Consider the following 15,191-nt stretch of genomic DNA (forward strand, 5'->3'; position numbering starts at 1 on the left):
TGGTCTATTTTGACGATATTCTTGACATTAGCAAATCTCTCAAAGAGCATGTCACCGATCTTAGAACTGTGTTGCAAACTCTTAGAAAAGAGCACCTTTATGCTAATATGGACAAATGCCTTTTTGGTGTTGATAAGCTTGTTTTCTTGGGTTTCATTGTGTCTTCTAAGGGTGTTCATGTAGATGAATCTAAGATCAATGCTATTAAAACTTGGCCCCAACCAACCAACTTGCAACAAGTGCGTAGTTTTCTTGGTTTAGCCGGTTTCTATCGTAGATTTGTGAAGGATTTTAGCATCATTGCTTCACCTTTGCATGCTTTGAGTAAGAAAAATGCGCCATTTGTTTGGGGACCATCCCAAGATACCGCATTTAATGAACTTAAGAATTTGCTTACTAATGCTCCCATGCTTGCATTACCCAACTTCGATAAACCATTTGAGATTCATTGCGATGCTAGGGGTAATGGCATAGGACGTGTGTTAACGCAAGAGAAGCGCCCCATAGCATACTTTAGTGAGAAACTCTCCAGAGTGCAACTCAATTATCCCATCTATGACAAAGAGCTATATGCTTTAGTGCAAGTTTTGCGTGAGTGGGAACATTATCTTCGCCCTCATGAATTTATCATTCATACCGACCATGAAACGCTCAAGTACCTTAAGGGTCAAACTAAGTTGAACAAGCGTCGTGTTAAGTGGAGTGAATTCATTGAGTCATTTCCTTATGTCATCAAGTATATCAAAGGTAAGGAAAATGTTGTGGCAGATGCGCTTTCCCGTAGATGCATGCTTGTTACCCAACTTGAATTGAATGTCATTGGGTTTGAGCACATAAAAGTCTTGTATGCGCATGATCCTACTTTGCTATTCCTTCTGCCAAGTGTTTGGTGCATACATCTTGGGAGTGCTATTATATCAAGGATGATTATCTTATGAGAGCTAACAAACTTTGCATCCCCGAGTCTTCTGTTCGTTTGTTACTTTTGAAAGAATCTCATGGAGGAGGACTAATGGGACACTTTGGACGCGACAAGACATTTGCTACGCTCTCCAAGAACTATTTTTGGCACAAGATGTTTCGCGACATATCACGCTTCACAAACTGAGTTTCTACATGTCGCAAAGCAAAGTCTAAAGCTCAATCTCATGGTCTTTATATGCCCCTTCCAATTCCATATATCCCATGGGAGGATATTAGCATGGATTTTGTGCTTGGTTTGCATAGAACTAGTAATGGCAAAGATTCTGTCTATGTTGTTGTGGACCGATTCTCTAACATGGCACATTTCATACCATGCAACAAGATAGACGATGCTTCACATGTTGCAAATCTTTTTTGTAGTGAATATTGTGCCTACATGGAGTGCCGAAGACGATTGTCTCGGACCGTGACGTCAAGTTCTTGAGTTACTTTTGGAAGACCCTATGCGCCAAGCTCGGAATCAAGCTCTTGTTCTCTTCAGCATACCATCCTCAAACCGACACCCAAACAGAGGTGACAAACTGAACGCTCTCCACACTACTACGCGTGTTGATCAAGAAGAACAAACAGGAGTGGGAAGAGTGCCTACCCATCGCGGAGTACGCCTACAACCGTGCAAGACATTCGACTACCGGCATGTCCCCTTTTGAGGTCGTCTACGGTTTCAACCCGTTGCCCCCATTGGACATTCTTCCTCTACCACTACAAGAGCGAATCAACATGGACGCAAGTGCCCGAGTCAACTACCTCAAGAAGATGCATGAAGATACAAGGCACACTGTCGAGCGTCAAGTACAACGACTCGCGACCAAGCTCAACTTCAACAAGCAACCCATGATATTCAACATTGGAGATCTCGTGTGCCTACACCTTTGCAAGGACCGCCTACCCAACGAACGCACGTCCAAACTTCTACCATGAGCCGATGAACCATTCAAGGTGCTAGCACGCTACAACAACAATGCTTAAAAAATCGACATCCCGCGCGACAATTACAACGTGAGCGACATCTTCAACGTCAAAGATCTAGCTCCCTACCATGGTGATGAAGAATTCGATCCGAGGTCGGATCTTTCCCAAGGGGGGGAGGGGAGATGATGCGGAGCATCCCAAGGTCATCCCCATGGACTTAGCTACGTCTCCCACGACACCACTTGGACCAATGACAAGAGCTCGAGCAAAGGCTATTGAAGATAAGGTGAACTCGCTCCTCTCCGAACTACCACTTTCTACAAACGAGACATGGCTACTACCTCAAGCGGAGACCCTATGCGTGATCAGGTACTTGGAGTGTGACGCCCGGATAATTAAGCTACAATGGTCCCACGCTAATGGTGCCACGTCACCACGGTTACTGCTGCTAATCTATCATTAGATCAAAACCGATCCAAAATTCAAATTCAAAGTTTGGTAAATAATAAAAGTTTTCAAACATTAAAATAAAAATGTTCGGTTTGTACTAAATATTACATAGATAAATATGGTGTACTAAACACATTTTTTATAAAATGCCTAAATAATTTAAAACAGAAAAGTAAATAAATAAAAGAAAAGGAAAAGCAGAAGAGAGAGAGAGAGAACCCCCCCCCCCCGTGTCCCTCTGGACCTCAACCATCCTGGCCGGCCCAGTCGTCACAGCTCCCCGCACCGCACCCTTCCTTCCTGTTCCTCGATCGCGCGCCGCTACAGGGCGCGGTCGCCACCGAACCCACCTCGACAGCGCCGTCCCGAGGGGATAAGGCCGACAGCCGTGCCCCCTCGAGCTCCCCCCGCCCTCTCCCACTCGCCTCTCCCAGATCCACTCCCCTCTCTCCATCTGCTCGCTCCTCGCCTCTCCACTTTGTTCCCCATCGCCACCAAGCGCCATCACCGCCAAGCACCGCGCTGCACCGCGGCCACTGACGCCCATTCCTCCCTCCGAGGTGTCCAGGAGGTCCGCGGTGGACTGCTTCTTCATCCTCGTCACCGGATCGATCCCAAGGAGCGCCACCGTCGTCGCTCGCATCTTCTTCCCCAACTACGGCCACCGCTACGCCGCCGTTCGATCCACCTCGAATCTGCAGCTACTAAACCCCCGAGGGCCGCCGTGCATGCTGCAAGGTGAGCCCCTCTTCCCCTTCCATCGCTCCCCTGGCCTCTTGCGCTCCCATAGCCACCGCGTCCGCCAGGGCCGAGCTCAGCTCCGCCGCATAGCTCGCCGCCGTCGCCATGGGCATCGTCACGCTTGCCCGAGCACTCGAGAGTGCTCAGGCCACCTCGCCGCGTCCGCCCGTGCCGCTAGGTCCCTTCCCCGTAGCCTCTAGCGCCGACCGCGCGTTTGCCCGAACTCCGGCGACCACCGCGGTGCGCGCCGCCATCGTTTTAGTGTGTTTCCGGCCAGGCCACCACTGTTGTTCGACGCGCGCTGCTTCGCTCGTTCAAATGCGCCCTCGCGCGCGCGAAACAGTTGCCCGTAGGCGAAATCCGACGAGGTCCGAGGCCCTCCGCCGTGTTTGGCGTCACCGGCGACGTGCCGCCGGCCGCCGCTGATGTGGCACACCTGGGGCCGCCCCTGGGTCACTGACAGCGGGCCCCGCGGGCATCTCTATGACGCTGACATGCGGGCCCTGTCGCTTAATCTTCTAATTAAACATTTTATTAATTAAAACTAATTAGTTTAGTTAATTAGTCCATGACAGGCGGGACCTACCTGCTAAATAACTCTGTTTAGTTAGTTTTAAAACTCTGTTAACTCTCTGTCTATGACATGTGGGCCCTGCTGGACCCACATGTCAGTTTTGACCTGGTCAGCGAGTCTGTTGACTGCTGACATCATCCCCACGCAATGCTGACATCATAATTCCTTTTCTGTTAATATTAATAATTCCAGAATATTGTTTAAACTTTGAAAATTCATAGTAATTAACCCGTAACTCCGATGAAAATGTTTTCTACATGAAAGTTGCTAAGAAAAATCCAACGAATCCGGATACGCGGTCCGTTCATCTGTCACATGCCCCTAGCATGATGAACATGGAACATTCCCCCTCCGATCATCTGTTTGATACAGGTCCGGAACCGGGAATGCATTCCCGGTTGAATTCCGCCTTCGCCTTTATCGTGTAGCCATACGTTAGGTCACATCCGGCACATCTTATTGCCATGTTATGCTTTGTGGTGCTATGTTTGCTTTATATTTACTGTTTCTTCCCCCTCTTCTCTCCGGTAGACCCCCGAGACCGATGCTGCCTCTGTGATCGACTACGTCACCGATGACCCCTCCTTGCCAGAGCAACCAGGCAAGCCCCCCCCCTTGATCACCAGATATCGCCTATTATTCTCTATACTTCTTGCATTATAGTAGTGTAGCATGTTACTGCTTTCGGTTAATCCTATTCTGTTGCATAGCCTGTCATTGTTGCTATAGTTGTTACCCTTACCTGCTATCCTACTGCTTAGTATAGGATGCTAGTGTTCCATCAGTCGCCCTACACTCTTGTCTATCTGCCATGCTATACTACTGGGCCGTGATCACTTCGGGAGGTGATCACGGGTATATACTATATACTTTATATACATGACACATGTGGTGACTAAAGTCGGGTCAGCTCGTTGAGTACCCGCAAGTGATTTTGATGAGGGGGCTGAAAGGACAGGTGGCTCCATCCCGGTAGAGGTGGGCCTGGGTTCCTGACGGCCCCCGACTGTTACTTTGTGGCGGAGCGACAGGGCAGGCTGAGACCACCTAGGAGAGAGGTGGGCCTGGCCCTGGTCGGCGTTCGCGGATACTTAACACGCTTAACGAGATCTTGGTATTTGATCTGAGTCTGGCCATTTGGTCTATACGCACTAACCAACTACTCGGGAATAGTTATGGGCACTCGGCGTTGTGGTATCAGCCGAAGCTCTTTTTGACATCAGCGACTGAGTGGCGCACGCCGCATTGGACCGTAAGCTCGCGCTTGTATTAAGGGGGCTAGGTCTGCTTCCGGCCGCGTACGCAACGTGCAGGTGTGCAATGGGCAATGGGCCCAGACCCCTGCGCGCATAGGATTTAGACCGGCGTGCTGACCTCTCTATTGAGCCTAGGTGGGGCTGCGACGTGTTGATCTTCCGCGGCCGGGCATGACCCAGAAAAGTGTGTCCGGCCAAATGGGATCGAGCATGTTGGGTTATGTGGTGCACCCCTGCAGGGAAGTTTATCTATTCGAATAGCCGTGTCCCTCGGTAAAAGGACGACCCGGAGTTGTACCTTGACCTTATGACAACTAGAACTGGATACTTAATAAAACACACCCTTCCAAGTGCCAGATATAACCCAGTGATCGCTCTCTAATAGGGCGACGAGGAGGGGATCGCCGGGTACGATTATGCTATGCGATGCTACTTGGTGAACTTACCATCTACTCTCTTCTACATGCTGCAAGATGGAGGTGGCCAGAAGCGTAGTCTTCGACAGGATTAGCTATCCCCGTCTTATTCTAGCATTCTGCAGTTCAGTCCATCGATATGGCCCTTTACACATATACCCATGCATATGTAGTGTAGCTCCTTGCTTGCGAGTACTTTGGATGAGTACTCACGGTTGCTTTTCTCCCTCTTTTCCCCTTTCTATGCCTGGTTGTCGCAACCAGATGCTGGAGTCCAGGAGCTAGAGATCCCGAGGATGATTCTATGTGGAGTTCGGCTTCGAGGAGTAGTTAGGAGGTCCCAGGCAGGAGGCCTTGCCTTTTCGATCGTTCCTACTTTTGTTCTAGCCTTCTTAAGGCAATCTTGTTTAACTTATGCATGTACTCAGATATTGTTGCTTCCGCTGACTCGTCTACGATCGAGCACTTGTACTCGAGCCCTCGAGGCCCCTGGCTTGTATTATGATGCTTGTATGACTTATTTATGTTTTAGAGTTGTGTTGTGATATCTTCCCGTGAGTCCCTGATCTTGATTGTACACGTTTGCGTGCATGATTAGTGTACGATTGAATCGGGGGCATCACAAGGAGGAAGGCCATGGAGCATCTACACCCAAAGGACAAGATGGCGAGGACACCAAGTACAAGGACCAAGAGAGGAAGCTCCCTGAAGTTGACAGCCGCCGGACGACCGGTCCCCATCGGATGACCGACGCCTGGAGCATCCACCGGTCAATCCAAGTTCCTCCCAGCAAAGGCTCCAGTGCCCGGACGACCGACAACTATCGGACGACCGACACCCTCCGGAAATCCGACACCTACGGGTCCAAGCCAAAACATCGGAAGAATGGAGACCTCCGGACGACCGACACACCGAACGTCCGACCCTGACCGGACGACCGACCAAGCCCCAACAGAGCCAAAACATCGGACCATCGACCCTGGCCGGACGTCCAATCACCCGCGAGCCTCTGGACGACCGATGATGGACGGACGTCCGACGCCTGTGCGCCGCCCGTTTGTTGGGCCGAAGCCCACTTACCCTTTCGTGACTCTAGACTATAAATAGACCTCCTCCTCCCTCTTTCTAGGTTTAGCAATGTGATAGCTCATTTCAGAGATAGACCTCTGCTCATCCACTTTGTTACTTCTCCATTGGAGTCCACAGCCTCTTCGGAGAAGATCCACGGGAAGACCCCCTCAAGGCCTCCTCACGGAGATGAACTAGTTACCTCTTGTATCGTCCCTGGTTGACTTTGAATCGTGTATCTCTTTGTGTTTCGAGGATCTAGCACATGTGTAATCGAATCTTGTTGGTTTGAGTGAATCCTCTTGCTTCGAGGATCTAGCACATGAGGATGAAGTACAGTGGGCGAACAACCTCGGGAGGAGGAGTGTTCTTGTGCTCGATGAGCTAGTGCGTGTGAGGATGATCTGAATGATCCGTCCCTCGCTATGGTGGTGGTTAAGTCCTAATTATAGTGGCCTGGGTCCTCTTCCCAAATGTAAGGCAGGAAGGGATCCCACAACGGCCAAATTTGAAGAGGGACAGCTAGTACATGCTATCCTGACAAAAGTAGTCTTCGCCTGCAAAAGCCTCTGGTCGTGACGCCGTCGTGGGCTTGGCGATGGCCTCAGTCGTGCCGTCCTGGCGGTCTTGGTCTTGTTGCATCGAAATGGAAACCTTTGGCTGATTCCTCGGGTTTTCGCGCTTGCGCTTGCCTCCTTAGCACATAAGAGGAAATTGGTACACTACGCCCGCTAGTGCCCGCCTGGCCTTGATCATCATGGCTCACGTCATCTGAACCTCGCGAGGTGAGCCTTGCATAGAAATCTCTACTCCTCGGGAGCCAGCCTAAGGAGGCCGCCCCTCGAGGAGGTCTTGGTGTCGTCCGCCTCGCGAGGCTTGGCCCCTGGAGAGGGACTTGACAAGACTCTGCTGCACGGAGAGGAAAACCATCATTGCGTGCGATCGTGGAGGCCGGCGCTTGGCCTCCTCCTGGCTATAAATGAGGAGAGGGGCAGAGCCCCCCTTTGCTCATTTCCATCTTCTCGCCACCCGCTCCTTCTTATTCCTCTCTGCCTTGCTGCCTCGCTGTAGTTCTCATGGTGCCGACGAGGATGTTCTCCGCCACCGAGAAGGGGAAGGCCCCCAAGGAGGGACCTGGCTCACTGCCGCCCAAGAGAGGGCGAGGCCGCCCCGCAAACACGCCGCGACCCCTGCGGTGGCTCCTCAAGGTCGCGGGCGCAATCCCTCGGGGGCCGTCCTCGCCCTGGGTGGCCGTGGTGGTGCTTCTTCTCGTGGTGGGAGCCGCCAAGGGCGAGGCAGCCCCTGTGACAAGGGGAGGCATGCCATGGTTTCCCGGCCTCCTCGGTCGCGCTCCCACTCGGCGGAGGTGCCCCCGGAGTTCGTGGTGTGGTCGGAGAGGCCGGCTGGTACTTGGCTCCCGCTCCCTCGCTTCCTTCACGGATGAGCTGCCACTCGCGGAGCTTGACGGCCTCTGGCTGCAGGGCAACGGCTGCGGCAGCAGGGCTTCGTGGGTTGGGGTCGAAGTTACCGCCGCCGGTAGCGTGTCCCTGGCCGGCGGCTGGTAGGCGTTCGCCCGCACGCGTGGCCTGAGTAAGAGGTGCACCCTCCACTTCAAGTTCGATGGCCTCGCGACCCTCTATGTGAGGGTGTTCGGGGAAGATGGCGGTCGTGCAGGGTGCTTCCCTAAAGACGGTGGCGGCGACGATGAGCTTGGCCTTGACGACAGCCGCGGGGACGCCGAGGGCGAACTTGCCCTTGGCAACGGTCGTGCTTCGTTCAGCAGCGGCGGCTCCTCCTCAGGTGAGAGCACGAGTAGCGGCGATTACGACCGGCCGCCACGTCGCTGGGCCCACATCAGGGGAGGTGGCGGGTCGTCTCATCGCCGTGCTCCAGTAAAGCGGGAGGAAAGCTCAGACTGAGCCCAGGGCCACCAGAGCCAGGCCTCGGGAGCTGCTGCGGTTGTGTGGGCCGCTTCTTTTGTTTAGCCTTTCCTTTCTCCTGCGTTTTGAAAAAAGTAGAGGGCCCTGCCGGGGCGTGTAATGAACCATGGTACCTATGCTACTTTGTTATGTTTATTGTTTTGATGTTATGTTGTGATGTTCATGTTTCGAGTAGGTGCGGTAGGATAACTTAGCTTCATACACTCGCGGTAGTCTCCCACCTCGCGAGGGCGCGCCCTTCAGCATCTAGTGAGGCCCCCTTTCTACTGACTCAGGAGCTGTTGGCCTCAGGAGACATCATAAAGCTGCAGAATTGTTAGAAAATTTGTTGGGTGTCCTGTTTTTCCTTGCGCGAGCCCTCAGGCATGGACTAGTCATGGTTTAGTGCATCGCATCACGGTACCCGAGGGCACGGACTTAAGAAGGTGCGCAAATCATGAGCTCATTTGAGGGCGCCCCGCGAAGATCTAGGAGGCCGAAGCTCTGGGGTGACCGGGCTTTGGCGAGGTGTGTTAGCGGCGTGGGCGAGCTCAACGCACGCACACACCTGCCCAGCCCCCGCACAAGGCACACGAGGAAGAGCGACGGGCAACTGCCGCTCTCCCTGATCCAAAACAAAAAGGCGAGCGGAGAAAAAGGACAAAAAACCCAATTTGGCAATCAAGAAATGCTAGAACTCCAAATTCCATTAAAGGGTTGCAAACCAGCTACAGAAAGAAATCAAATGAACAGGCGCGTTCGGCACCTAGGCTAGTCTCCTCACCAGCGCGGAGCTAAGTGCTGCCACTAGGACTTGGGAGGGAGCCCCCGAGGCTCGAGGGCGGCACTCCGGGAACTCCGGGGCGTGTATAGCCCCACTCATTATTACGTGAGAGTGTCACGAGCGGAGACCTTCACAGGAACTGGGCCTTTCTTCACGGGTAGAACTTCTGGAGGTGCTGGATGTTCCAGGCATTCTGGATGGGGATCACGTCCTGTCTCTCTGGGCGCGTGGCGACAGGCCTGGAGACGTGGGCAATCCTAAACGGGGCCTCCCACATGGGTGAGAGCTTATGCAACCCCTCCCTGGAGAGCACCCGCCTTAGGACGAGATCACCTACCTCGAGCATCCTGGAGCGGATGCAGCGGCAGTGGTACCGCCACAGCGCCTGCTGGTACCTTGCTGCCCGGAGCGAAGCTTGACGGCGGTGTTCCTCCCCCAGCACGAGGTCCATCCCCCACGTGGCATCCTGGCATGCCTCGTGAAATTCCAAGACCGGCGCGGGGCGATGCTTGACCTCGTGAGGGAGAACCGCTTCGGCTCTGTAGACGAGAAAGAATGGAGTATCGCCCGTCGGCTTGGTGGCGGTGGTGCGGATGGACCACAGCACGGACTGGAGCTCGACGAGCTAGCCCCTGCCGCAAGGCTCGAGCTTCTTCTTGAAGGTTCTTGTCTTGAGGCCTCTCAGGACCTCTGCGTTGGCGTGCTCAGCTTGGCCGTTGCTCCAGGGGTGTGCCACTGAGGCGTAGCATATCTTCATTCCAAGGTTAGCACAATATGTTTTGAAGAGGTTGCTAGTTAACTGCGAGCCATTATCAGTGATGATACGATTAGGGACCCCGAAGCGGCTCACGAGGCCCTTGATGAACTTGATTGCCGAGACGGCCGGGATGGTGCGGACAGCTTCCACTTCCGCCCACTTGGTGAACTTGTCGATGGCGACGTAGAGGTAGTGGTAACCCCCGGGCGCCCGTGGGAATGTGATGGAGGCGAGGGTTTCCCGATCTTTCGATGAGATGATAACTATCGATTTGGTGGAGTCGACTTTGACGATCCGACTACAAACGTGCATGGCGTTGCGCCTTAGCAATCCTAAACCAATCTCCCGAGGTTACTGACGATGCTAGAAGCACGATCAGCCTGACCACGAATGTCTATTCCTGCAAGCAATCAAAGAACAAGCAAGAATATGATAAAGCAATCTGAATATTGCGAATAAATATGAAGTATTAATAAAGGTGGGGATCTGGAAGCGGTCTTGGTCTGGTCGTTGGACACAAACGAAGTACACGAAGTTGCAATGGCTAACTTTTAACTAAACAAATCCCCAGGAAAAAGCTACTAGATGGATCTACTTATATAGGAGCAAGGGATGGCGGCCAAGGAGGTGGGAGGACGTCCCAAGGCAGCCTAAAACCAACCATAGGTCATACAAGGCTCATGGGCCCAAGTGGAGGTGATGCAACACCTTTGGACTTGTTGTTTGACTCGGATTCTGCTGCAGCGTCAGATTATTTCATTGATATCTCACTGCTCCGGCCGAATTTGAAGGTGAATCCAGTTGGGTTGGAAAGAGCATGAAATCTAATTTCCAACAAAAAAAGAATCACCCAATTCGGAGTCCGTATGAAAATTTTGTTGGAGTTTTGAATCAGGTATGTCTATGCAGTCCGAATCTGAATCCAGAACGTGAGAGACTTGGACTCTATCTTCTCTTGGACCAAAAGTGACGTGAGAGGACTTTTTGAACAGAACCTAAACTTCTCCTTTTTCCCTTATCTTCATATGTGGATTGTACAAATGTCCCATACACCTGCAATTACACAAAACGCAAAAGTGTGTGAAGTATTTTTGTTCTAGATAACATAAATAGATTATTGAATAGTTTGCACTAGAAATCACCTGACAAATATGCATGTATGCAATATTTTTGGTCGTATCTAAGGTAGTCATGTCCTCATCATCCTCCCCTTCTTGAAAACAAAGCCGTCCTCGATGTTGCTTAATCTGAAATGTGGCTAACAAAAGAGACAAGGTGTACATGTTGTATATGTATATGTCATCCATTTTTACTTCCCTTGATTTTTGCACATATGACACATGTATACATGAGTAACTTTCATAGATCATAAAATATAAAGCCAAAATATTATCATAAGTAGAAGGCATGAAAATATTGCAACTCAGTTTGCACATATAAGTGAAGCTCTTATTCATATCAAAAGATTGACAATATTCATCATTAAACCATTCGAACATTGCTGAATAAACCTTACGTGCATCAAATTTACATGCTACAACATGCGTAAATAAGAAAACATGCAATAAGTCATTTTACACAGAATGATCACCAAGATTAGAGGTCATATCAAAATGATTAAACATTGGCACAATTATTTTAAAATGTATTTGTTCAAAATCCGATTTATTTCCTGATTCACGTGGTTCGTTGACATCAACATTTAATTCAATGGGCGCACTCAAAATTGTTGGTATTTCACTTGTTTGATCACATGATGCATTCATGACAGTAACATGATTCTCCAAAATAGGTGGCGTGCTCAAATCAACAGGTAACTTAACACATGATGTATTTAAGTTAATTAGGCATGCATCATTCTCATGTGAAGTTATATCATCAATACATTTACTGTTACCTTGTCGCAAAGACGTAACTGATGTAGGTATGGACAATGGCAATGTACCATACACTTGAGATGATGTCACACTCACAATCTGAGGTGTGGTTGCTCTAGTAGGTGCAACGGTGGAGGAATCAACCGATGATAGTGAGCATGAATTGGAATAGTAGTTGTTGTAGTCACACAATGCATCCTCCTGTAACTGTTTCTCAAAGGTACAAGCATGAACATACATACCTGTAATGCAACGAGGAATATACTGAAATCTTTCCTGAATATCATGATTCAAACCATCAAAAAATATATTCATTGTATCATCCTCAGATTCTTCTATGTCACAATGATGCATATAAGATTTGAACTTTTTGTAGCAAGCATGAACAGTGTTGTTGCCTTGTTTAAATTGTTCAAATTTGCGAAGCAATTCACGACGATAGTAAGGAGGGGAAATTGTTGTCTCATTACATCTTTTAAATCTTTCCAAGTTGTGGGTTGGTTATCAATGTTTTTCTTACAATGCACACTCCACCAAACAGAAGCAAAACCAGTAAATGATCTAGTGGCAGCTCGTACTCGCTCAGGTTCAGAAAATTCATGGTGACTAAAAACTTGTTCTACTTCAAGCTCCCAAGCTAGATAAATAGCAGAATTAAATCTACCCTCAAATGACCGTAAAGAGATAACCTGACCATGTGCTTGTGTGTGTTGTCCCAACTCTCGTGATGGTGAAGATGTGTTCGTCGTCCAAGAACTTTTATCTCCGGAACCTGTCATGATTAGTAGAAACAAGAAACAAAATTCGAGAATAATGTTTCGATGAACTACTAGGATGTGGTTGTAAAGTGCTCACAGTAAAGAAAATATCAATATCTTACAAGTTCTTACCATGTGGCAGGTGGTGACAGGCAACCAGCGGTGTGAAATAACTCCGAAGATTGTGTAAAGCGTTTGCCAAGGGAACGTACGCATACACGGTGTAGAAATATTTGGAGCTGGGTTGGCTATATATGGTGGCAAAATATTAGCAATAATCAATTCAGAGATGCAATGTTGAATAAACGCTCAACGATGGTACTATGCCTGGTCCTAGGCTAGACCGGAACTAGAGACGTGGGCCTAGAAAATTAATGAGGTCACAGCGTAGCACAACTAGCATCAATAAAGGATATGAAGTAGCTCTGGACAGCAAGATATAAATAAAGATCACAATAGCAGTAAAGATAATGATGTGAAACCACATCCAAGCAGGATATATCAACAACTTTCTCTCCAACTTTTCTCTGGAAAAATCATGCTAATTTTCTAATAATTTATCTCAAAATGACACGGACTCAAGCTTTCAAACGCGAAAAGAATCACTTAATTACGAATTGATATGAGGAGTCAAAAAATTCTAAAACTGGCTTGAAAAACAAGAATAAGCTGTGTTCGCAAACTTCGGAGGGCAAAAAGACCTATTTAGAAGCCGATTCTGAGGTGCCAAATATTGAACTAGTTTTTGCAACTATTTAGATGCGCCTCATCGCTAGCTTTCGTTTGAGTACTCGGGGAGCCAAAACGGACTTCGTATGAGGAAGTTATGCCTGTTTTACTGAGCAGTGCACAAAACAGATTCCAATCCGAATTCAACTACGAGATTGAGTCTAGATAGATCCGAATTTTTTTTTCTTCTCTCTTTTTTTCCTCACACTTTTTTTTCTTTCTCTCTTTTTTTCTCTGACTTTTTTTTACTTTTTTTCTCTGTCTGTTTTTTTTTCTCTCCCTCTTTCCAAAACAAATTAGATAAGATGCAGATTGGATCAAGCGAAGATGTGAACGATCTCAACTACGATTATGACCATGAACGGTTGATAGCATGTGGTGGAAATTGATCGATGAGTGGTGGATAGCGGAAGGGATAACGATGCAGCGGCGGCGTGACTAATGTGAACAGAACTCAAAACTCTAAACGAACTAGACACTAAGATCAGCAACTCGACACGACGATACAACCGATAATTCAACAATGCAAGCAATGAAAAGAAAATTGCAAAGGCTCAGGCTGGCTTGGACAAGGGATGAATAGATCTAACTTTTTTTGTGGCTTTTTCTTGGACAATAGGTAAGAAAATAAATCTAATATAGGAAAACTAGAAATTATCACCGAGCAACCTGCAAACTGATACCACTTGATAGAGGCGAAGGTGTCCCGATCAATTGATGAGATGATAACTATCGATTTGGTGGAGTCGACTTTGACGATCCGACTACAAACATGCACGACGTTGCGCCTTAGCAATCGCTAAACCAATCTCCCGAGGTTACTGACGATGCTGGAAGCACGATCAGCCTGACCACGAAGGTCTATTCCTGCAAGCAATCGAAGAACAAGCAAGAATATGATAAAGCAATCTGAATATTGCGAATAAATATGAAGTATTGATAAAGGTGGGGATCCGGAAGTGGTCTTGGTCTGGTCGTTGGACACAAACAAAGTACACGAAGTTGCAATGGCTAACTTTTAACTAAACAAATCCCCAGGAAAAAGCTACTAGATAGATCTACTTATATAGGAGCAAGGGATGGCGGCCAAGGAGGTGGGAGGACATCCCAAGGCAGCCTAAAACCAACCCTAGGTCGTACAAGGCTCATGGGCCCAAGTGGAGGTGATGCAACACCTTTGGACTTGTTGTTTGACTCGGATTCTGCTGCAGCGTCAGATTGTTTCGTTGATATCTCAATGCTCCGGATGAATTTGAAGGTGAATCCAATTGGGTTGGGAAGAGCACGAAATTTACTTTCCAAAAAAAATCACCCAATTTGGAGTACGTATGAAAAAGTTGTTGGCGTTTTGAGTCAGGCATGTCTGTGTAGTCTGAATCTGAATCCAGAACATGAGAGACTTGGACTCTATCTTCTCTTGGCCCAAAAGTGACGTGAGAGGACTTTTTGAATAGAACCTAAACTTCTCCTTTTTCCCTTATCTTCATATGTGGATTGTATAAATGTCCCATACACCTGCAATTAGACAAAACACAAAAGTGTGTGAAGTATTTTTGTTCTGGATAACAAAAATAGATTATTGAATAATTTGCACTAGAAATCACCTGACAAATATGCATGTATGCAATATTTTTTGTCGTATCCAAGGTAGTCATGTCCTCATCAGAATGGTCCCAAGATGTCCAGCCCCCAGACCGCGAACGGCCATGTGAGCGGAATGGTTTGGAGGCCCTGAGCGGGCTGGTGGATCTGCTTGGCGTGGAACTGGCAGGCTTCACAGGACTTGACCAGCTCGGCGGCGTCGTTGAGCGCCGTGGGCCAGTAGAACCCGCTTCGGAATACCTTTCCGACGAGGGTGCGTGATGAAGAGTGGTGCCCGTAGTCCCCGCCACGTATGTCCGCCAGCACGTCACATCCCTGCTCCCTGGAAATGCATCGCAAGGAGATGTCGTTTGGGTGCCTCCGA

Source organism: Triticum aestivum, chromosome 1D (assembly GCF_018294505.1).
Source record: "Triticum aestivum cultivar Chinese Spring chromosome 1D, IWGSC CS RefSeq v2.1, whole genome shotgun sequence".
Lineage (NCBI taxonomy): Eukaryota > Viridiplantae > Streptophyta > Magnoliopsida > Poales > Poaceae > Triticum > Triticum aestivum.